The sequence below is a fragment of the Tamandua tetradactyla genome, chromosome 8 (assembly GCF_023851605.1).
Source record: "Tamandua tetradactyla isolate mTamTet1 chromosome 8, mTamTet1.pri, whole genome shotgun sequence".
Lineage (NCBI taxonomy): Eukaryota > Metazoa > Chordata > Mammalia > Pilosa > Myrmecophagidae > Tamandua > Tamandua tetradactyla.
In genome coordinates, this window is record NC_135334.1 from 46,943,853 (window position 1) to 46,967,742 (window position 23,890).

Sequence of the window (23,890 nt, forward strand, 5' to 3'; positions counted from 1 at the left end):
GAACTTATTGTTCAGGGGCATTCCAACGTTATGACTTTAAGAAGGTAAGAAGAAATCATTACTGGAGATCTGAGAGAGTAAGTGGTTAGTGAGATAGAAGAACTGTAAGAATGTGGTGTTCTGAAGTATTGAAAATGTTTCAAGAAGGCAGGAGTGATCACCAAATCAAATGCTTCTGATAGATGAAGACTAAGTATTGACAGTGGGATTTAACAAAGGGGAAGTTATTGATGATATTGATGACCAGTTTTGTTAGCATGATGGAACCAAAAGCTTGATTGAAGTGGGTTCAGGAGAGAATGAGAGATGAGAAATTAGAAGCATTGTGTATAGACATATGTTCTAGTTTGCTAGCTGCTGGAATGCAGTATGCCAGAAACGGAATGGCTTTTAAAAAGGGGAGTTTAATAAGTTGCTAGTTTACAGTTCTAAGGCCAAGAAAAGGTCCCAATTAAACAAGTCTATAGAAACGTCCAATCAAAGGCATCCAGGGAAAGATACCTTGGTTCAAGAAGGCCGATGAAGTTCAAGTTTTCTCTCTCAGCTGAGAAGGCACATGGCCAACACAGAGTTTCTCTCTCATCTGGAAGGGCACATGGCAAACACGACATCATCTGCTAGCTTCTCCTGGCTTCCTGTTTCATGAAGCTCCCCAGGAGGCATTTTCCTTCTTCATCTCCACAGGTCACTGGTTGGTGGACTCTCTGCTTTGTGGTGCTGTAGCATTCTCTGCTCTCTCCAAATCTCCCATTCTCCAAAATGTTTCCTCTTTAATAGGACTCCAGTAAATCAATCAAGACCCACCCATGTGGAGACATGTCGTCACCTAATCCAGTTTAACAACCACTCTTGACTAAATCACATCATCCAGGGAGATGATCTGATTACAGTTCCAAACATACAGTATTGAATAGGGATTATTCTACCTTTATGAAATGGGATTTTGATTAAAACATGGCTTTTCTAGGGGGTATACTTCCTTTCAAACTGGCACAACATACCTTTCAAGGAGTTTTGCTGTAAAGAAGTTATAGAAGTAAACTAGTGTCTGGAGGGATCATATGGGAAAAAAAATAGCATCTTTTCATGCTGGTAAGAATCATTGAGTAGAGGGAAAATCTTATGATGTAGAAGCTAAAGGGTAGAATTTCTGGAGATTTTTCTTGAGTAGGCAAGAGGGCATGGAGTCTAATGGAGGGACTGGCTTTAGATAAGAGAATAGATGATTCCTCCATAGGAAGAGAAGGAAAGTCAGAGTAAATATGCAAATGCACATAGATCATAGTTTGAGGAACTTGTAGAAGATCTTTGTTGATTGTTTCTATTTTTTGCCAGTGAAATGGAAAGCTAGGTCATCTTCTAAGATACAGGATAGATAAGGTTAATGGAAGGTAAAGAAAGGTAGGAAGATATGAAGTAGTTGTCTAGAAGGTTGAGAGAGTGTATGAACCTAGGGAAATGTAGTTTGATTGTTGGGTAGTATTAATAATTGAGTTAAGTGGTTATGAATTTATAGTGAGTCCAGACAGTTGAAGGTTGTATAATTTTCTTTGGACTCATTCAGCTGTATGGGTGCAGGTCTGGAGTAGGCAGAAAGTTGCATTTGTTTTGCTGAATGAGTACCATGAAATGAGCAAGAGCATGGGAGTGATTATAATTAAGGGCTATTTAACAGGTATAGCTAAGAGGTGGGTAAGGGCATAAAGAGCATAGCTAAGAGAGGGGTGAAGACACAAAGAGGTGTGAGGCTATGAAAGGTAGTAGGAATAGTGGAAGTCCTGGTAGGATTGAACAATTAAAGATGCTGCCTTGGGTAATAGAGAGAATGAGCTAGTCTAAGAGTACAATGCTTGAAATTTAAATTAAAGAAGGAGTTACAGGTAATTGGTAATGCCAGTGCTTAGGGAATGGTTATAGAGAGGAATGGCTCAGGTATAGTGGAGGTCAAGATATTGAAGAAGTAGAGGTCAGAGAACTGAGAAGCCAGGGTCTTGGAATGCTCATTTGTACAGATATTGAAACCAGTAAATCTAATGCAGGGAACCACTTCATAATCACTGGCACTAAACAAAGTCACAGAGTTCTTTGTTAGGTACTTTAGGAAATTATGAAGGTAGTAATAAAGAGAGGCTCTTTTCATCCAGAGGTGTATAGGCCAACATTGTTCCAGTTCTTACAAATAATCTCAGTGCGAGTGCCAGGTGTGGCACTCCATACACCTGGGACATAGGTGCATCAGGGTGATTTGCAAGGACTTCAGCATACTGTGGTCTCTCAAATTTGTAGAGTACCAGAGTGCCCAACATTACATTGAAGTATTCTTTTATCTCTGCCATACCTTCATTAACAGCTTATTCCTTATTGTCTGTGTTTCCTTGAAATGTCTTATAATTTACATAATCCTCTAGGATGGAATCCACATTCTTCTTGGCAGGAAGGTAGAAGAGCAGATTTTGGCTGGTAATTAAGTCCCAGTCATTAACAAGCCATGGTTTTAGTTCTTCAGGAATCTTTAACTTTAATTCTGTTTATGAATGTTTCCTCTTTTTTTTTCTTTTGCATGGGCAGGCACCCGGAATTGAACCTAGTACCCCAGCATGGCAGGCTAGAACTCTTCCTGCTGAGCTGCCGTGGCCGCCCCCTCATTTTTTTTTATTTTTTTTTTTATTTTTTATTTTTTATTAATTAAAAAAAGAATTAACAAAACAATTAGAAATCATTCCAATCTACATGTACAATCAGTAATTCTTAATAACATCACATAGTTGCATATTCATCATTTCTTAGTACATTTGCATCGATTTAGAAAAAGAAATAAAAAGACAACAGAATAAGAATTAAAACAATAATAGAAAGAAAAAAAACAAAAAAAACAAAAACAAAAAACCTATACCTCACATGCAGCTTCATTCAGTGTTTTAACATAATTGCATTACAATTGGGTAGTATTGTGCTGTCCATTTCTGAGTTTTTATATCCAGTCCCGTTGTACAGTCTGTATCCCTTCATCTCCAATTATCCCTTCTCTTTTTTTTTTTTTTTAATTAACGGAAAAAAAGAAATTAACCCAACATTTAGAGATCATACCATTCTACACATGCAATCATTAATTCTTAACATCATCACATAGATGCATGATCATCATTTCTTAGTACATTTGCATTGGTTTAGAAGAACTAGCAACATAACCGAAAAAGATATAGAATGTTAATATAGAGAAAAAAATAAAAGTAATAATAGTAAAATCAAAACAAAACAACACAAAACAAAACAAAAACCTATAGCTCAGATGCAGCTTCATTCAGTGTTTTAACATGATTACTTTACAATTAGGTATTATTGTGCTGTCCATTTTTGAGTTTTTGTATCTAGTCCTGTTGCACAGTCTGTATCCCTTCAGCTTCAATTACCCATTGTCTTACCCTGTTTCTAACTCCTGCTGAACTCTGTTACCAATGACATATTTCAAGTTTATTCTCGAATGTCCGTTCACATCAGTGGGACCATACAGTATTTGTCCTTTAGTTTTTGGCTGGATTCACTCAGCATAATATTCTCTTAGGTCCATCCATGTTATTACATGGTTCATAAGTTTATCTTGTCTTAAAGCTGCATAATATTCCATCGTATGTATATACCACAGTTTGTTTAGCCACTCTTCTGTTGATGGAGATTTTGGCTGTTTCCATCTCTTTGCAATTGTAAATAATGCTGCTATAAACATTGGTGTGCAAATGTCCGTTTGTGTCTTTGCCCTTAAGTCCTTTGAGTAGATACCTAGCAATGGTATTGCTGGGTCGTATGGCAGTTCTATATTCAGCTTTTTGAGGAACCGCCAAACTGCCTTCCACAGTGGTTGCACCCTTTGACATTCCCACCAACAGTGGATAAGTGTGCCTCTTTCTCCGCATCCTCTCCAGCACTTGTCATTTTCTGTTTTGTTGATAATGGCCATTCTGGTGGGTGTGAGATGATATCTCATTGTGGTTTTGATTTGCATTTCTCTAATGGCCAGGGACATTGAGCATCTCTTCATGTGCCTCTTGGCCATCCGTATTTCCTCTTCTGAGAGGTGTCTGTTCAAGTCTTTTTCCCATTTTGTAATTGGGTTGGCTGTCTTTTTGTTGTTGAGATGAACAATCTCTTTATAAATTCTGGATACTAGACCTTTATCTGATATATCATTTCCAAATATTGTCTCCCATTGTGAAGGCTGTCTTTCTACTTTCTTGATGAAGTTCTTTGATGCACAAAAGTGTTTAATTTTGAGGAGTTCCCATTTATTTATTTCCTTCTTCAGTGCTCTTGCTTTAGGTTTAAGGTCCATAAAACCGCCTCCAGTTGTAAGATCCATAAGATATCTCCCAACATTTTCCTCTAACTGTTTTATGGTCTTAGACCTAATGTTTAGATCTTTGATCCATTTTGAGTTAACTTTTGTATAGGGTGTGAGAGATGGGTCTTCTTTCATTCTTTTGCATATGGATATCCAGTTCTCTAGGCACCATTTATTGAAGAGACTGCTCTGTCCCAGGTGGGTTGGCTTGACTGCCTTATCAAAGATCAAATGTCCATAGATGAGAGGGTCTATATCTGAGCACTCTATTCGATTCCATTGGTCGATATATCTATCTTTATGCCAATACCATGCTGTTTTGACCACTGTGGCTTCATAATATGCCTTAAAGTCAGGCAGCGCGAGACCTCCAGCTTCGTTTTTTTTCCTCAAGATGTTTTTAGCAATTCGGGGCACCCTGCCCTTCCAGATAAATTTGCTTATTGGTTTTTCTATTTCTGAAAAATAAGTTGTTGGGATTTTGATTGGTATTGCATTGAATCTGTAAATCAATTTAGGTAGGATTGACATCTTAACTATATTTAGTCTTCCAATCCATGAACACGGTATGCCCTTCCATCTATTTAGGTCTTCTGTGATTTCTTTTAGCAGTTTTTTGTAGTTTTCTTTATATAGGTTTTTTGTCTCTTTAGTTAAATTTATTCCTAGGTATTTTATTCTTTTAGTTGCAATTGTAAATGGGATTCGTTTCTTGATTTCCCCCTCAGCTTGTTCATTACTAGTGTATAGAAATGCTACAGATTTTTGAATGTTGATCTTGTAACCTGCTACTTTGCTGTACTCATTTATTAGCTCTAGTAGTTTTGTTGTGGATTTTTCCGGGTTTTCGACGTATAGTATCATATCGTCTGCAAACAGTGATAGTTTTACTTCTTCCTTTCCAATTTTGATGCCTTGTATTTCTTTTTCTTGTCTAATTGCTCTGGCTAGAACCTCCAACACAATGTTGAATAATAGTGGTGATAGTGGACATCCTTGTCTTGTTCCTGATCTTAGGGGGAAAGTTTTCAATTTTTCCCCATTGAGGATGATATTAGCTGTGGGTTTTTCATATATTCCCTCTATCATTTTAAGGAAGTTCCCTTGTATTCCTATCTTTTGAAGTGTTTTCAACAGGAAAGGATGTTGAATCTTGTCGAATGCCTTCTCTGCATCAATTGAGATGATCATGTGATTTTTCTGCTTTGATTTGTTGATATGGTGTATTACATTAATTGATTTTCTTATGTTGAACCATCCTTGCATACCTGGGATGAATCCTACTTGGTCATGATGTATAATTCTTTTAATGTGTTGTTGGATACGATTTGCTAGAATTTTATTGAGGATTTTTGCATCTGTATTCATTAGAGAGATTGGTCTGTAGTTTTCTTTTTTTGTAATATCTTTGCCTGGTTTTGGTATGAGGGTGATGTTGGCTTCATAGAATGAATTAGGTAGTTTTCCCTCCACTTCGATTTTTTTGAAGAGTTTGAAGAGAATTGGTACTAATTCTTTCTGGAACGTTTGGTAGAATTCACATGTGAAGCCATCTGGTCCTGGACTTTTCTTTTTAGGAAGCTTTTGAATGACTAATTCAATTTCTTTACTTGTGATTGGTTTGTTGAGGTCATCTATGTCTTCTTGAGTCAAAGTTGGTTGTTCATGTCTTTCCAGGAACCCGTCCATTTCCTCTAAATTGTTGTATTTATTAGCGTAAAGTTGTTCATAGTATCCTGTTATTACCTCCTTTATTTCTGTGAGGTCAGTAGTTATGTCTCCTCTTCCATTTCTGATCTTATTTATTTGCATCCTCTCTCTTCTTCTTTTTGTCAATCTTGCTAAGGGCCCATCAATCTTATTGATTTTCTCATAGAACCAACTTCTGGCCTTATTGATTTTCTCTATTGTTTTCATGTTTTCAATTTCATTTATTTGTGCTCTAATCTTTGTTATTTCTTTCCTTTTGCTTGCTTTGGGGTTAGCTTGCTGTTCTTTCTCCAGTTCTTCCAAATGGATAGTTAATTCCTGAATTTTTGCCTTTTCTTCTTTTCTGATATAGGCATTTAGAGCAATAAATTTCCCTCTTAGCACTGCCTTTGCTGCGTCCCATAAGTTTTGATATGTTGTGTTTTCATTTTCATTCGCCTCGAGGTATTTGCTAATTTCCCTTGCAATTTCTTCTTTGACCCAGTCGTTGTTTAGGAGTGTGTTGTTGAGCCTCCACGTATTTGTGAATTTTCTGGCACTCTGCCTATTATTGATTTCCAACATCATTCCTTTATGGTCCGAGAAAGTGTTGTGTAAGATTTCAATCTTTTTAAATTTGTTAAGACTTGCTTTGTGACCCAGCATATGGTCTATCTTTGAGAATGATCCATGAGCACTTGAGAAAAAGGTGTATCCTGCTGTTGTGGGATGTAATGTCCTATAAATGTCTATTAAGTCTAGTTCATTTATAGTAATATTCAGATTCTCTATTTCTTTGTTGATCCTCTGTCTAGATGTTCTGTCCCTTGATGAGAGTGGTGAGTTGAAGTCTCCAACTATTATGGTATATGAGTCTATTTCCCTTTTCAATGTTTGCAGTATATTCCTCACGTATTTTGGGGCATTCTGATTCGGTGCGTAAATATTTATGATTGTTATGTCTTCTTGTTTAATTGTTCCTTTTATTAGTATATAGTGTCCTTCTTTGTCTCTTTTAACTGTTTTACATTTGAAGTCTAATTTGTTGGATATTAGTATAGCCACTCCTGCTCTTTTCTGGTTGTTATTTGCATGAAATATCTTTTCCCAACCTTTCACTTTCAACCTATGTTTATCTTTGGGTCTAAGATGTGTTTCCTGTAGACAGCATATAGAAGGATCCTGTGTTTTAATCCATTCTGCCAATCTATGTCTTTTGATTGGGGAATTCAGTCCATTGACATTTAGTGTTATTACTGTTTGGATAATATTTTCCTCTAACATTTTGCCTTTTGTATTATATATATCATATCTGATTTTCCTTCTTTCTACACTCTTTTCCATATCTCTCTCTTCTGTCTTTTTGTATCTGACTCTAGTGCTCCCTTTAGTATTTCTTGCAGAGCTGGTCTCTTGGTCACAAATTCTTTCAGTGACTTTTTGTCTGAGAATGTTTTAATTTCTCCCTCATTTTTGAAGGATAATTTTGCTGGATATAGGAGTCTTGGTTGGCAGTTTTTCTCTTTTAGTATTTTTAATATATCATCCCACTGTCTTCTAGCTTCCATGGTTTCTGCTGAGAAATCTACACAAAGTCTTATTGGGTTTCCCTTGTATGTAATGGATTGTTTTTCTCTTGCTGCTTTCAAGATCTTCTCTTTCTCTTTGACCTCTGACATTCTAACTAGTAAGTGTCTTGGAGAACGCCTATTTGGGTCTAATCTCTTTGGGGTGCGCTGCACTTCTTGGATCTGTAATTTTAGGTCTTTCATAAGAGTTGGGAAATTTTCAGTGATAATTTCTTCCATTAGTTTTTCTCCTCCTTTTCCCTTCTCTTCTCCTTCTGGGACACCCACAACACGTATATTTGTGCGGTTCATATTGTCCTTGAGTTCCCTGATACCCTGTTCAAATTTTTCCATTCTTTTCCCTATAGTTTCTGTTTCTTTTTGGAATTCAGATGTTCCATCCTCCAAATCACTAATTCTATCTTCTGTCTCTTTAAATCTATCATTGTAGCTATCCATTATTTTTTCTATGTTTGCTACTTTATCCCTCACTTCCATAAGTTCTGCGATTTGTTTTTTCAGTTTTTCTATTTCTTCTTTATGTTCAGCCCATGTCCTCTTCATGTCCTCCCTCAATTTATCGATTTCATTTTTGAAGAGGTTTTCCATTTCTGTTCGTATATTCAGCATTAGTTGTCTCAGCTCTTGTGTCTCATTTGAGCTATTGGTTTGTTCCTTTGACTGAGCCATATTCTCAATCTTTTGAGCGTGGACAGTTATCTTCTGCTGCTGGCGTCTGGGCATTTATTCAGATTTCTCTTGGTGTTGGACCCAGCAAGGTTGTAATATTTTTCTGTGAAATCTCTGGGTTCTGTTTTTCTTATCCTGCCCAGTAGGTGGCGCTCGTGGCACCCGTTTGTCTGCGGGTCCCACCAGTAAAAGGTGCTGTGGGACCTTAAACTTTGGAAAACTCTCGCCGTCCTGGGGGTTCGCTAGCCGAAACGGCTTGAGCCGGCCCGGGGTCCGAACGCAGGGAGGGTTGCTGGTCGCCGCAGCCAGGGAAAGAGCCCGTCCGAATTTCCTAGTCGGCCCTGGGCAACAAGCGTGGCGGGAGGGCGCCAGCGGCAGCGGCCCGCCCGAGAGAGTGCACGTTCCCCGGGAGTCACGGGTTTGGAAGGGGCCTCCCCCACCCGTCACCGTTCTCCGCGGCCTGGGGGTTTCCGATCCAATTCTCTCAGTTGGTCCGGGGGCTGCGCGTGGTGTGGGCGCCAGCCGTCTTTGTTTCAGGGGACCGCCTCTCCAATTCTCCCAGCCGGCCCGGGAAGGGGGAAGGGAGTAACTCCGGCCGCTTGCCACCCCGCCCGGTAAGGCCCGCGCGCGCCTCGGCGATCTCACCCGAGCTGCTTCTCTCAGCCAGCCAGCCGTTCCAGGATGGGGTACGCTGTCTTTTTTATCTCTGTTGTGGCTTTGGGCGCTTTCTGTATCGTTTCTACTCCCCTAGTAGGTGTCCTGGAGAAGAAACTAAGATCCGCGCGTCTTACTAAGCCGCCATCTTCCAGGAAGTCCCCTCCCCTCATTTTTAACAGTAGCATCTACTCAGGCCCTTTTCTTCTAAGGAGGCTAAGGTGTCTCACTGGTACTGCCACCATCTCCTCTTCCAGGGGTTTTCTGTTTTTTCTTTTTTGTTTTCACATCAACATTTTTCTGCTGCAAACTAGATATCTTCTTTCCTGGGGTAGCCCCTCTCTTCTTCCCCTCTGCATGTTGCTTCTAATTGGCTTTTTGACATTCTCTGTTTCTACAGATTGTTGTCCATATATTTGAGTACTCTGCTTTCTGGAACCCATTCATCCCAGTTTTTATTTCAACGACTGTAATGCATAAGATTATTTGCCCTTTATGGCAGCCTTTACACACTGTGCTTCATAAAGCAGTGGCCAATAAAAGCATAACGCTAGCTCACCTTTCGGAATTGAGGCTTCAGGTCCTGCTTTGGTGCCATTTATAAGTGATTCGCCACCTCCTCCTCCTCTCACCACCCCAGATTACCAGCCCCTACTCTCTACCCAACCCGGTTCCTCAAATCTCTTCTTGCCTTCCACCTTTTCCCTGGGTTACATGATTCACTTTCATGGCTTTAGGTATCAGCTAGCTGAAACTTCTCTAGTAAAACTGAGTTAAAACTGGGAAGTAAAAACTGAATTTTCAACAGCTTGACGAACAGTTCCACTTAGATGTTTATAGGCACTTTAGTTTCAAGAACATCAAACGCTATTGCATTATTTCCATATACCCTATTCACATCTGCTTTTCCTTCTGTATTTCCTGTCTTTTGTCGTTATGTGGCTAATTCCATTTGCCTATTAAGTGATCTAACTTCCTGTTATAAAACCCTATTACTTTATCTAACTTCTTCTAGAATTTATACCCCCAATCCACGCTCCATAAAGCTCCATAAATTAACAGGATAATCCTCTATATATTCAACTAATTATGTAATACTTGCTCAAAAATGTTTGCTAGCACCCCATTTCCTACAGAGTAAAATCTGAACTCTTAGCATCATATCCAGATTTCTTCATAGAATATATTTTCAACTTTTTGAGCTGTGAACCACAAGACCAGTGACAGTAGGTTTCCCCAAATAATTTTTTTATTTACTTATGCTATTTTCTCTCTGGTATGTTTTTACTTCCCTATTTAACCTATAAATGCTACTTGTAGGTCAGCGTCCAGCAAAAATGGCACATCTTTCAAGCCTACCCCAGCTTTTCCCAGTCACGTTTCATTCTTTCTTCCTATACTCCTATAGTATTATTATTATTATTATTATTATGACCAGTCTGAAACCATTCATTACAGTCAAATTCAGAGGTAGTTAAATAGGCATCTGCCTAAATAGGCATCTCCTGTGGGGCTATAATTTGGGAGTACATCTAACTCATCACTATATCCCAAGTGTCTTCACCATGTACCCATCCAACACAGAGTAAGCAATAAATCAGAATTGCCTGAATGAATGATCAGGTATAATTTTAAATCCCTTAGTTTACTAGTACAATTTGTGCTACATATTGCTTCCTCAATCATAAAACTTCCAAGATAACTAATTACCTTCCCCATCCCAAACAACTCCTTTTCTTTACTCCCTAATTTGGCATTGCTGGTCTTTCAGTCAGCAAGTCTTGTGATCATATATATGTATTTTTTTTAACTTTTTTATTGTATCGTATAACATATATACAAAGCAAAGAAATATAAAAGAAATAGTTTTCAAAGCACCCTTCAACAAGTAGTTACAGGACATATCCCAGAGTTTGTCATAGGCTACCATATGATCCTCTCATATTTTTCCTTGTAGCTGCTCCAGAATATAGGAGGCTAGAGGACTTTATCATCACAATAAACTTTTTTCCTTTCTTTTTTTTGCAAAAAATAACATGTATACAAAAAAGCTATCAATTTCAAAGCACAGCATCACAATTAGTTGTAGAACACATTTCAGAGTTTGACATGCGTTACAGTTTTGCAATTTTAGGTTTTTCTAGCTGCTCTAAAATACTGGAGACTAAAAAATATCAATTTAATGATTCAGCATTCATATTCATTTGTTAAATCCTATCTTCTCTGTATAACTGCGCCATCACCTTTGAGCTTTCCATCCCCCTCTCTTTAGGGGTGTTTGGGCTATGGCCATTCTAAATTTTTCATGTTGAAAGGGTCTGTCACTAATATGAGGTAGGGAGATGGAACTATTATGATCATATTTTGACTATTCTCTTCTTTCTCTCTCTCTCTTTTTCAAAGTAAGAGTTTATTAATAGGCACATAGTAGGAGAGCAGATGGCCCAGCGGCCTAAAATCTGTCTCCTTGAGTTTAGGGGATTCAAGGTTTTTAAGGATTTTAGCAAGGGAAGATGAAGTTATTTTGAATAGCAAGTTCAAAGCAGAAAAGGAGACAGAGTTTTCATTATCATTTCAGTAGGAGAACACAAGTTCAAAGGAGGGGAGGCAGGTTATCACTTCAGTACTAAAGGTGTAAGCCAGAAAGCAGGGAAACAAGTTATCTTTCAGTAGCAGAATTTAGCTGAAATGATTACAAATGTCTGGGGCTGAAGCTAGCTAATGGCTGCCTTCAAATATTTCATTAGCATTAGGGCCTTTGCCCTACAAGAAATGACTAGATAAAGGGCATAACAGCTCTTATAGTCACAAAGGAACAAGATAAGGGCTTTTACAATAATTTCAGATATCAAGGCAGCCAGATTACAATTTAGAGATTTCACAAATTTCCCTGTCTATTCCAATATACCAGAACGCAAAAAGAAATAACCTTATGTAATGATTCAGTAATCAAAATCATCCCTTAAATCCTGATATCTCGGTTATAATTCCTCTCTTTCATTTCATAATTATCTCTCAATCTTGAGGGATATCTGGGTGATGACTCTAACTGCTTCAGGACTGAAAAGGGGCGTTGTTATTGAGGGGCAAAGGGTTGAAACAATGAAACCAGTTGTTCTTAAAGAGTCTGTTATCGCTAGGTGTCAGCACTTCTCTGACTTTGGAATAGTCTGGAGGTTTCAAGTCTCTGAAAGACAAACTTAATTAGTAAAATTTTATAGAGCACAGGATATCTTTCAGGGTTTCCAGGAACAGTGGTGTTGGGGTTTACCATGTTATGGCAGTTTGCAATATCTGACTGAGACTTGCATAAGAGTAACCTCCAGAATGACCTCTTGACTCGATTTGAAATATCTTAGCCATTGAAACTCTATTTCTTTACCCACTTTTGGTCAGTTAATCCATGATGCCAGGGTCAGGCTCGTTCTTGAAACTTAAGTCTCACAATGCCAGGGCCCATTACATCCTGTGATACCAGGGCCAGTTATGATCTGTGATTCTTTCTTCTCTCTTGCCATTCATATCAAGTCAGTTGTCAAGTTCTTTCTCTGTAGTGCCATTTGCATTCATTCCTCCTGCTACTCCAGGCCCTCAATACCTCCGGCTTGAATATCATAATAGTCTTCTAACAGATTTTCCTGTTGTTCTAATTCATTCTTTGAGCTGTTATTAAAATAATATTCCCAAAAAGCATAGAAAGTTTCGGTAGCTTCTTACTGCTTACTTTATTTTTTTATTTTTTATTTTTTTGACATGGGTAGGCACCAGGAATTGAACCCAGGTCTCCGACATGGCAGGCAAGAACTCTGCCACCGTGCCACCATTGCCCACCCTTTATTTTTTTTACCACTTACTTTATATCAACATATTTTGGAGGAAGTTCTCCAGTTTAATCCGAATCTACCTTTATAGGCTTGGTATGATTGCACTTTATATATCTTCTGTACTCAAAACAAAGTGGTCTATCTCTTATATTAGCTTTAGAGCTGATAGCCTGAATTTCCTAATTCTTTATTCTTTTTCACATTCTTTCTTTGCTTTGTGAGATTGTTCTACTTTTTCCATGTGTTGGACCTCTTCTACCTTCTCACTAGTGTCAAATGCCACCTTTTTCTTAAACCATTTCTTGAACCTCTAAAGCTATATATGATCTTTTCCATCTCAAAATCTTCAAGGGTTTTGTTTCTACCTCTCTTACTTATTTATTATATTCTAGTTTGTGTTCTATTTTCATGTATTAAGCCTCCACTGAAGTTAAAGCTCATTAAAGGCAGGAACCCTGCCTTTTAAATTTATTTCTATATCTCTAGAAAGTCTTGAAACAAGGAATATCTTATATATAGCAGGTGCCTGAAAAGTATTGTTAAATTATACTGTAAGGTGGCATAACCAAAATAATATGCTAGTTAAGGGAGATGAGAATTTATAGAATTGGAACTGAAAGAAGGTCATTCCTTTTTACAATTAGGAAGTCATTGGTAATTAGAAAAAGAGCCACTTTAGGGGATTTTTAGAGGCAGAAACCAGATTCAAAGGATAAAGGAATGAGTGGTTACTGAGAAACTGAAGGCAATGAGGATAGACAGTTTGCTGGAATGTTAGAAGGTGGCTGAACTTTTAAGAAATGGGATTTGGTTGATCAGGAGATTTGGGAAGAGTCTTGTGAAGGAAAACCACATATACTAAAAAGAAAAAAATGAGCGTGCTGTCAGAAATGCAAGTACCAAGATTATTCTAAGTCATGCTTTTCCATTTTTCACCTTGGTAGAGAAAAAGTACTCCACATGAGTCAGACCACGGATGCTAATAAACAGCTGTAGTATGTTAGGGTCACAAGATTAGAGTAAGTGTGCTAATCCAGAATAAGAAGACTTGTAAACATAATCCTGTCTGGCACTGCCACAGGTGATGTTCTTGAGTCTATTGAATTCACATGCCTCTGTTCCACTTCAGTCTAATTAAGTTATTTATTTAGACAGAAGAGTCACTGAGCCAAATATATATGTATTCAGGGGATCTTTGTCCTTTGAATTACTGTATATATGTTTTTAAATTATGACATCTGAAACACAGTCATGACTTAGCTAAATTAAAGTATTTTTCAAGTGTATTTTAAAAGATAAACATGATTTCTGGTAAAATCATGTATATGAAAAAGTCATGGTTTATTATTTCTTGATAGGATGCTATTTCCATTTGTCTATAAGCAGGGGTGTTAAATTTATATGGTGATATTTCAGAACCCCTGAAAGCTTGGCTATTAGGTTTAGTTAGACTATTGACTCTATTATACATAAATCTTCTCTTAAAGACTTTACTGTATGTAACACAATATTGGAATATTTCTGTTTCTCTTACTCTTTGTGACAACTTAATACTCCAAACTAAAGCTGTGATTACGTAATTATAATATCTAAAAGGAAAAACATTTAAAATATAAAGCTATTTTAGCTTATGATTCCATGTCTGTGTGTGTGTATGTGTGTTCTTAAAGACTTTATTGTATGAAACACAATATTGGAATATTTCTATTTCTCTTACTTTTTATGACAACTTAATACTCAAAACTAAAGCTGTGATTATATAATTATAATATCTAAAAGGAAAAACATTCAAAATGTAAAGCTATTTTAGCTTATGATCCCATTTCTGTGTGTGTGTATGTATATATGTATTACACATTTTGGGACAGTTTAATTTATTTTTTCCAGTATTTGTCTAGCTTGTGTGAATATTACAAAAGAAGCCCTGAACTGCATTAGAAATAAGAGGGGTCGTCTAAACCAGAGTTCTAACCTTAAAGTCCCTCGGATTGTAAGCAATTCAGGAAACAGCTTTTATGAGATTCTCAAAGAGCTGTATTACCACCCAAAAGTTAAGAACTGCTAAAAATAGACTAATCAAGTACCAAGATAATGAAACTGAAATGGAGAGTGGTGATTAAGTGGCAAAAGGATACTGCTGACAACTAGAAAGGATTAAAATTCTCTTTTTTAAGATCCCTAACTAGTCCTTCTTTGATTATCCCAGTGGAAATTACATATGGTTAAAAAGCAGTTTCCAAACAAAAGCAACAAAAAACAAAACAAAACAAAAAACAACAAAAGAAAACAATTCCCACCAGTTTTTTGAGGATTATTTTGGTATTGACTTATGAGATAGCCCCAGTGACCAAAAAAGTCTATTGATGGAGATGGCACACACACAATACGTGGTATATAAAATAGTGCACACACACTAACTCCAGAAGGAAAACTAGGGTTGGGATTGCTGTATTATACGGTAAACTGTTTAACCCTTTTAAGATACTGCCAGATTGTTTTTTTAAAGTGACTACACCATTTTGCTTTCCCACCAGCATCAGGACTTCAGCTTCTCCAGATCCTTTATATTGTCTTTTTTTTTTTTTAAAGAAATATTTCCACCATATAATGAATCAATATCTGCAACAATGAATCAACATAAACATAATAAACCAATGGTAAGCATAACTGTAACTGAATGCAAATGCAAAGGTTGTTAGAATGATTAGAATCTTTGTAAGGAACCAATAAGAACACCTTAGGACTGATATATCCTGTGGAAAATGAACCTCAACAGAAGTTTTAGGTGGCAAAGAATAGAAGAGAATAGAGTTGGAATAGAAGAGAAGAGAGTGTGGAGACTAAATGAAAAGATACTGAAATTAGAATAGGAGTCTGATTCTCATGACCAGTGACAAGGGACAGGTTTGCCTAGCTGGAGTCAATGTAAGCTTGAGCTCATAGTATTAGGTATAGTGGATCATTGGTAGAGTACCTTGGCATTTTAAAAAGTATGTGTTCTAATTTGCTAGCTGCTGGAAAGCAATATACCAGAAACAGAATGCCTTTTAAAAAGGGGAATTTAATAAGTTGCTAGTTTACAGTTCTAAGGCTGAGAAAATGTCCCAATTAAAATAAGTCTATAGAAATGTCCAATCTAAGGCATCCAGGAAAAGATACTTCAAGAAGGCCAGTGAAGTTCAGGGTTTCTCTCTCAAGTGGAAGGGCACATGGTGAACACAGTCAGGGTTCTTCTCTCATCTGGAAGGGCGCATGGCGAACATGGCATCATCTGCTAGCTTCTTAACCTGGCTTCCTGTTTGTTGAAGTTCCCCAGGAGGCATTTTCCTTCTTCATCTCCAAAGGTTGCTGGCTGGTGGACCCTGCTTCTCATGCTATGTTGTTCTGCTCTGCTCTCTGAATCTCCTTCATTCTCCAAAATGTTTCATCTTTTATAGGACTCCAGAAATTTATCAAGACCCATCCAAATGGGTGGAGACACATCTCCCCTAATCCAGTTTAACAACCACTCTTGATTGGGTTACATCTCCACGGAGATGATCTAATTATAGTTTCAAACATACAGTACTGAATAGGGATTATTCTGCCTTTATGAAAAGGGATTTAGATTAAAACATGGCTTTTCTAGGGGCCTTTCAAACCACCACACTATGATTATAAGATTTAATTTCATTAATTAAGATATATTCACAGGGCAAAGACACATGCTTTCGTAGTGAAAACAATATTCATTTTTCTAATATTTCTAACATAAAATTGTTCCAGAGACATACATAATTTCTTATTTTGTAAACATTAGATCCTTAATTGTAGTTCTTGCCTCTTTTTTCCCCAGTGAATATAGGGTTATAATTACTCGTGGCTATTTATATTCTCATTCCTGATATGTCAGCTTGAAGATTGTATTAGTGAAAGGTGAAACAGCGTCATTTGCCATTATAATTTTATTTATACAGCTAATCTGATTTGGGGATAATATGTGTTCAATAACATGTCAGTTGTCATAAATAATAACTAACACTTGTTCCAGGTTTTTTTTTTTGCACACTTTATATATTTTCATGCAAACAAGATAGGGAAACCATCTTCTGTAGTAAAGATAGAATCTCATTTCACTTACATGAAATAATTACAATATATGGATTCATAGAGTCAGAAATTAGAATAAGTTGCCAGGGACAGGATGGGAGTAGGGAATGGGTAGTTAATGCTTAATTGGTAGAATTTCTCTTTGTAGTGATGGAAAACTTTTGGTAATGGATGGTGTTGATGGTAGAACACTGACTGTAATTAACACCACTGAATAGTGTACTTGACAATGGTTTAAATGAGAAATTTTATGTTGTATAAAAGGTACTGCAATGAAAAAAATGAATCTCAGAACAGTAAACAATAACAAAAATATCTGAGAAGAGGAGCTTGTAGGTGAGTAAATGCAATGAAGTATTATAGGTATTATGATGGAATTATGTACAGTAACATAAAGGAAGAAGTAGTCACATCTACAAGATGGGTAGAGGTAAAGAGGACAGTGGAAAGTATGAAGGACATTAAAGACAAAGACATAGAAAGGGTTAGCAAAGACGCAGAGGTTTGAAACGGTTTGAGAACTAAGAATTTGCAAGCCATTTGAAATAGCTCCAGATGAGTAAGGGCTACAATTAGCTATGTAGAACAAGGACTGTTTTGAGTATTTGGAAGATTTTGAGTGTTATGCTAAGGGATTTAGGCTTGATATTATATGCAATGAGGAGTCATTAAAGATTTAAGCAGGAGAGTGATATGATCAGATCTGTGTTTTGGAAAGATTACTTTGATATGGGTTTGGGGCATTATATTGGTGAGTAGGAGAAAGGAGACTAGTGATTTGCAATAGTCCGAGGAAGAGGTATTAAGACAACACTAGTAAGAATGGGAAAGGGGATTGTTCAAGAGATAGTAGAGAAGTAGATTCTGCAAGGCTTTGGATTAATAGAATGTAATGGGTTTGGGGGAAAGATGGGATGGTTTAGTAAGATCACTGGGGAAATGAGAGTGTTGCATTGGGCCTAGCTGATGCTTTTAATAGGAATCTTAATAGGGCTGTGTGTTGAATATTTCCTCCAGTAGTAGCCAGGTGTTAACACTGGAGAAGGCAAGTGTTTATACGGGTCCAAATTTAGGGGTTAACAGGCAGTTGCAGCCAAAGGGTAAGGATGTAAGGACACTGAAGATTTGCTGAGAGAATATAGAATGTTAACAGTGTACAATTCAGGTTGAATAGGGAGAGAAATGAAGTGGGGAGGGGAGAGCAGTGAAGAACAATGAAAAATGGAGAAGCTGAGGGACTGATGTCTCCCTTAGGTTAGATAATATGAAGGGGAAGTTAAAGTGAGATATTTGGAAGGATAGCTTAGATTGTGGCAGTAGAGTAGTTACCAGAAATTAAAAAGTCCAGGATGTGAATACATTGCTGAAGAGGGAGTGTGTATGAGGGACATAGGAATTGAATAATTTTGAGCTAGGCTGTTGCTAGTTTATCCTTATGGACATTAAAATTCCCATGATGATGGCAGCTTTAGAGTAGAAAAAAGACTCTGAACCAGATGAAAAAAACTTTAATGAGTGAGGAGAAGTGATTAAAAGGTGGGTTAATCATTCTCCTTCTTCCCGCGAAGGAGATTATATACTCAAATGGCATGAACTTCAGAGGAGAAAGCTTTTGTATGTGAAGATGGAAAAGTAATGAGTTGGGGGAAACATGAGTGGTGGAAGTTGGTGAAATGCCAATTTCACCTTTGGTGTGAGATTTGGGAGAAGAAAGAATCTCCTCTAGATAAACCTGCAGGGAAATGGAGTCCAGGGGAGGTATCAATTGGGACAAAGAGGTGGATGTGAGAATTCTCTTGAAGATGTGAGAAAGTTTTACTATGGAATAAAAATTCCAGTGTAGAGCTTAGTAAGAGTAAGTAAGTTAAGGAAGACTTTGATAAGAAATATGAGTGGAAGAAACATATGGTAGTAAACATATGTAACAGAAGTGTTGATTAGAAGGTCTGTCCTTCTTAATTATCTTTGTTTTTTATTAGAGAAATTTTGTATATTTGCAGAAAATAAAAGCAATTCTGGCCTTTTTCAAGAAAGAATCAGGATGACAAGGATAGCAGGAATACTTGGATTGACTGTGGTTGAGGTTGTGGGCTTAGGAAATCTGAGCGCTGAAGTGATATTGGTTACTTAATGAAGTTAGCAGACTGTGACCTTTTCTCTGAGTTCAGATACCTTGCTGATTATAAAATTTTTACTCTCTTGAAGTTTATAATTTAAAAACAATGATGTCCATGTAAACAAAGGTCTCTAAACGAGTGTAGAATGTGTTAAATGATAGAGTGTAGACAAAAAACAGTGAAAACACTGAGATCTGGGGAATACTTCTTGGAAAAACTGGCTTTTTAACTAGGACTGAAAGAATAGATAGGATGTCAATAAATGGGTTTAGGGTAAAGGGGCATCCTGTTCTGGAATGGCATGAGTAAGGATATATGAATTCAGGAAAATACGGAGCTTGTTTGTGGAATAGTTTGTAGAAGGTAGACAAAATATACAGAGCTTGCCCAAACAGAAATGGAAAGACCATTGGAAATTAGATTGTGTTATAGCAGTAGCTATGCAGATTAGAAGCATTCAGTAGAGCCAGGGTGATAGAAAAAATAAACTACAGAAAATAGAGTTCTGCATTATTGTGTGCCTTATAGCTACTTTAACACACATACCTAAAACAACCCTTCCCCCTCCCCCCCCCCCCCACATCCTAATTCTCACCTGCCATGCAGGAGGCCTGGGTTCAATTCCTGGCCTATGCACTTCCCAAAACAAACAAAGAAACAGAACCAACCAAACAAAAAATTCAACAAATGGTGCTGCAATAATGGGATACTCACATGGAAAAAGAATGAAAGGTAACCCGTGCCATACAGCATACAAAATAAAAAAAAAAGGTTAACCCATCCTTTTAATGTAAACTTTTAATGAGGCTACTTCAGTTATCCTCATTCAGAATAGTTCCTAATCCTATTGCTGGAGTTCTTCATAAATGGAATAAATACAGAGAGAGAGAAAGCCATTGAAACAAGTAGTCTTGGAAACTAAAACAGATTTTGGTACCAGGAGATTGGGGTGCTGCTATTGTAAATACCAAAAATATAGAAACAACTTTCAAATTGAGTAATGGGTAGTGGTTGGAAGAATTATGAAGTGCTTGATAGAAAAAGCCTGGAGTGACTTAATGAGACTCTGTGTGTTACTGGAAACTAGAAGAAAGGCGATTTTTGTTTTAAAGTGGCTGAGAACTTGGTAAAATTGAGTTCTGATGTTGGATTGAAGACAGAATTTAAGAGTGATGAGCTTAGATATTTATCTGAGGAAATTTGAAGCTAAGTGTAGAAAGTGCAGCCTGATTTCTCCTCGTAGCTTGTTGTAAAATGCAGAGAAAAGAAATAAACTGAGAGCTGAATTCTTGGGCACAAAGAAACCAGAAATTTATGGTTTGGAAAATTCTGAGTTTCTGGAAAGTGAATCCCTAAGAATAGTGCTTCCTGTGAGGGTTTAACTGAACATTGATCTAACCAGCCATTTCAGTGCAAGGCAGGATTGGCAGTGTGGTTATCCAGGAAGCAACTGTGGAAAATCCTATTGTCTGATGGTGTGGACCTCTGTGAACTACATGCAAAACTAACAGGGTTTTTTGTGAGATCTGGATGAATAGAACCACTACCAGCCTGGACTAAAAGGGACGGAAGGAAAAATCACTTCAAGGGCAGAACCACAGAAGCTAAGGTCTGGACCGAAGACATCTTCTCAGGCCAAGAGAGCAAGCCCGTTTGTGTGTGGAAAGGGTGAGTCTGCCCTGACCCTTGGAGCTGGTGGGCCTTCTACCCTTTGTTCAGGAAGAGTGCTGGCATCCCAATGTTTTGGGAGGGTGGAACCTATGCTCCAGAGATTTCAGAGTCTTACCATTGCCGCAGTGCTTAGAGAGGGTAGAGCCTTTACCCCAGTGTTTGGGGAGAACATGACTGCTGTTCAAGGGCTTGAAAGGGAGTGGGGCTTCTACTCCATCAGGCCCAGAGGACAAAACATCATTCTATAAGTGGCTTTCAGACCTTGAAATCTAATGGAATATGCCCTGCATAGTTTCCGTATTGCTTGGGACCCATACCCCTGTTTTTCTTCCAATTTCTCCCTATGGGAATGAGAATATTTATTCTATGACTGTCCCTCCACTGCATTTTGGAAGCAGACAACTTGTTCTCTAGGTTTTACGAAATGGGGAATTGTGCCCCAGGACAGACCACACCTATAACTGATTTTGATGAGACTTTTTTTTTTAATTAGAAAAATTAACAGCAAATAGAAATATTAACATATCATTCCATTCTACATATACAATCAGCAATTCTCAATATCATCACATAGTTGCATATTCATCATTTCTTAGAACATTTGCATCGATTTAGAAAAAGAAATAAAAAGACAACAGAAAAAGAAATAAAACGATAACAGAAAAAAAAAAGATTATACATACCATACCCCTTACCCCTCGCTTTCATTTATCACTAGCATTTCAAACTAAATTTATTTTAACATTTGTTCCCCCTATTATTTATTTTTATTCCATATGTTCTACTCGTCTGTTGATATTGTAGATAAAAGGAGCATCAGACACAAGGTTTTCACAATCACAGACTCACATTGTGAAAGCTCTATCATTCAATCATCATCAAGAAACATGGCTACTGGAACACAGCTCTGCATTTTCAGGCAGTTCCCTCCAGCCTCTCCACTACATCTTGAACAACAAGGTGATATCTACTTAATGCATAAGAATAACCTCCAGGATAACGTCTCCACTCTGTTTGGAACCTCTCAGCCATTGACACTTCGTCTCATTTCACTCTTCCCCCTTTTGGTCGAGAAGGTTCTCTCAATCCCTTGATGTTAATTCTTAGCTCATTCTAGGGTTTTTCTCAATCCCTTGATGCTGAGTCTCAGCTCATTCCAGGATCTCTGTCCCACGTTGCCAGGAAGGTTCACACCCCTGGGAGTCATGTCCCCTGCAGAGAGGAGGAAGGTGGTGAGACTGTTGATAAGACTTTTATACTTAGTATTGTTAATGAAATGACTTAAGGCTTTTGGGATATTGTGATGGAATGAATATATTTTTCATATAGAAAGAACATGTCTTTTGGCATTCAGAGCATGGATTGTGGTGGATTGAAGCTGTATGTACACCAGAAAACCATGTTTGTAAAATTAATCCATTCTTCTGGGTGTAAATCCATCGTAAGTAGGACATTTTGAGAAGGCTACTTCAGTTAAGGTGTGACCCATCTCATTCAAGATAGATTTTAATCCTGTTAACGGAATCCTTTATAAATTGAAAAAATATATATGTAGAGAGAGTGCCCCACAGCAAGAGCTGACATCAGTGAAACATGGTGGAGAATGGAAAGACCAATAGATGCTGCCATGCTCTTTGCCATATGGCAGAGGAGCCAAGGATTGCTGGCATTTGGTCTTCAGGAAGAAAGTATCACTTTGATGATTCCTTGATTTGGATATTTTCTTGGCCTCAAAACTGTAAGCTAATAAATTCCAATTCAAGCCAACCATTTCAAGGTATTTGCTTTAAGCAACCTATTTAGGAAACTAAAATACTTTGCTTGGTGTTGAACTTCTTTGTTATTATGGACTTTAGGAGGAAAAGGAAAAAGTGCTTACCAACTTTCTAAAGTCACACAGAAAAGAATTGTATCAATATCTCAGCTTACCTAATGTGAATAGGATTCTTTATGGATTTGTCACCATCCCTATTGATTCTAAGGAATTGTATCTTCCCTGCAAACAACAGCTGGTCTCCTTCTTGTTGCTGAAATCCTGTAAACTTCTTCACCATTTTTTTTCCTGATGATTTTATAAGTCTGGATTTATTATTTGTTGCTAATTTAACTGTGGAAATACTGTTTTAAATGTTTTTCATGTGAAAATTTGCTTAATTTTCTTCTGATACTTTTTATTTTACACAAGCTTCCCTACATGCATTTTTCACAGTGTCACTGAATGATATTTTATATAATGTATAAGTAAATAATTATTTTGTATGTTTGTGTGTTTCTGATATAAGGGAATGTAATTCCTTTTATATTTCGTGAGAGCTTATGAATAGGATGTATATTCATGTAGCTTCCTAAATTCTACATAATTTCATTGATAATACAATATAGTAATATGCCAATTTGAAAGTATTATGTACCTCAGAAAAGCCATGTTTTAATCCTGCTTCAGTCTTGTGGAGTCACCTGTTTGTTTTAATTCTAATTCAACACTGTAGATTGGAAACTTTTGATTAACTTATCTCCATGGAGGTGAGATGCGCCCAGTTGTGGATGTGGTCTTTGTTTAGATGGAGATGTGACTTCACCCATTCCAGGTAGGTCTTGATTAGTTTACTGGAATTCTTTACAAGAGGAAACATTTTGGACAGAGTCAGAAAGGACAGAGACAACAGAAGCCTCAGAGCCTACAGAAACAACAGAGCCAACAGAGAGAGGAAGCTGACACAGATGCTTGGAGCCCAGCAGATGTCACCATGAGATGTTAAGCAAGCCAGAACCTAGAGAGAGCCCAGGGAAGTGAAGAGATGAAATCCAGCCCCAGAGAAGCAAAGTGAGGAACTCCCACAGGAAAGAGGATGAAAGCAATGGAGCCCAGGTGCAAAGGACCAGCAGATGCCAACATGTGACTTCCCAGCTGACAAAGATGTTCTGGACCCATTGACCTTTCTTGGGTGAAGATAACCTCTTGTTGGTGACCTAATTTGGACACTTGCACTTCCTTAGAACTGTGAACTTGTAACTTATTAAATTCCCTTTATAAAAGCTGTTCCATTTCTGGCATATTGCATTCCAGCAGCTTTCAAACTAATACAAGTAAATATAAGTTTATAAAAATTATAAGTAGTTCTCACATAATCTTGATACCTTTCAGTTGAAGGACAAAGGGTATAAGTCTATAATAATCACAGTAGCAGTACTATGATATAACCTCATCTCAATTCCCCTCTGTCCCCTCATTACTTACCTGGCATTTAATGT

General features: G+C 37.5%; 1 protein-coding gene and 1 pseudogene across 4 annotated transcripts in view; one reads left to right on the forward strand and one right to left on the reverse strand.

The window, feature by feature from the left end:
- The window catches only part of MTMR2 (myotubularin related protein 2), a 156,766-nt gene that overhangs the window by 34,019 nt on the left and 98,857 nt on the right, over positions 1 to 23,890 (forward strand). The window lies entirely within an intron of this gene.
- LOC143643863 (mortality factor 4-like protein 1 pseudogene) lies at positions 1,901 to 22,692 on the reverse strand (annotated as a pseudogene).